We start from the raw sequence: 1,750 nt of genomic DNA on the forward strand, positions 1-1,750 counted from the left end.
AAGAGAGATAACCAGTCGGAGGGATTGTAAGAGCTACTCAAGGGTCTGAGGAGAGCTGACGATCATCAAGTTCACATTACTGTTCCTGTGTCTGTGATGAGTGAGAAGATGAATGATGATGTCGAGAAACTCGTCTCCAGCTTCATCAAAGACCTAACTGAACAGATGGAAAAGGATCTGAATGAGGAGGACTGTGGAGGACCAGAACCTGCCGAGAACTCTCAAGATCCAGAATGTACATTTACAACATTTACAACCTTGAATACCAGGTGGGCTACCAATGACATGAATTCACTTCTCTGAACGCCAAGCTGATGAACAATGATGATGATTTAAAAACGTCCTGGACAGAAATTTCGTTGCCCTGTGTGTGTAAAATTTTAACATAAGAAAGAAATCTGAATATACACATGAGAAATCATACAGGAGTAAAACCTTTCAGCTGCTCTTTGTGCAGTAAAAGCTTTACTCAAAAGCAGGTTTGGGACTACCACTTAAAAACTCAAGAAGGAGAGAAAACCATTCAAGTTGCTCATTTTGTGGTAAAAGTTTTGGCCAAAGGCAACTCTACGAGCCATTCCTAACGTGTCATATCAGGAGAAAAAACCCTACAGCTGCTCCTATTTGTGATCAAAGTTTTGCGATGTGACTTTTACAGGCACACATGAGAACGCACACAGGGGAGAAACCGTTCAGCTGCAACGTTTGTGAACAAAAGAATTCACAAGGAATATCAGTTAAAATACACAAGTGTGGAGGTGAGTCTTCGCGGCTTCAACGAACTCTGGACGAGTCGGAGGGAGAGCAGCTTAAGGGTTCGCCATTCATCCTGTGTCTGTGAAGAGTGAAGGTGATGACGAAGAAGAAACTCAGTCCTCACCAGCTTCATCAAAGACTAACTGAACAGATGAAAGCAGAAGCTCATGGAGAGGACTGTGGAGGAACCAGAACCAGCCAGAAACTCAGACCCAGGTAGTCCTTGAGTCACATGGGCTACGTGTAACTCATTCCATCTGGACAGTTCTGGTGATGTCATCCAGTTGTTGGTCTTTGGCTTAAGTGGGATTTACAAGTAAAATACCAAACGAGGGAAAACAGTTTTTTGCTGAGTTTCAGGTTTGTGGTTAAGGGATTTGGTCGTCAGGTTAATTAAGCCAGTAATTAGTCGTCTTCTGGTCGCTGAATAATAGGGATGTCATGATACAATTAACTCACTATTCTCTTTTTTTTTTTTTTTTTTTTTTTTTTTTTTACAATTTCCTCAGTCAAAAAATCTACAAAATACATTTTCTTTGTTTCTTTATCAACTTAAAGAATCCTGTCTTTATTTCTGAGAGTAAACTGAAGAACAATGTATAATTATTTTCTTTGTAAAAGTGATGATGTCTCTGTGCCTTGTTGCAGCTACTGACATGAGTGACGTCGGACATTCCTAGTAAATAATCATCAGGAATATTAGCAGGGCAGCTCGTAGGTCAGTCAGATAATTTAGCAGGAACAGTTTGACTATTTAGTTTGTGATGCTGCCGCAAGTGTGAAATACTTAAAAATGTACTCTGTTGTACTCTCTCTTTCAGAGATGGGCAGTATTTTAAATAAATGTATTTAAAACAAGTATTTAATTACTTTTGTGTACTTTGTCACAAAATACTTAAAGAGCTTGTATTTGAAATATTAAAATACATTATATAATACGTCATTCTATTCTCACATAAGACACATTTTCATCTCCAGGTTTAAAAAAAAAAAA

This window comes from Morone saxatilis, unplaced genomic scaffold (genome assembly GCF_004916995.1).
Source record: "Morone saxatilis isolate NCDOM2014 unplaced genomic scaffold, NCSU_SB_2.0 Contig9, whole genome shotgun sequence".
Classification (NCBI taxonomy): Eukaryota; Metazoa; Chordata; class Actinopteri; family Moronidae; genus Morone; species Morone saxatilis.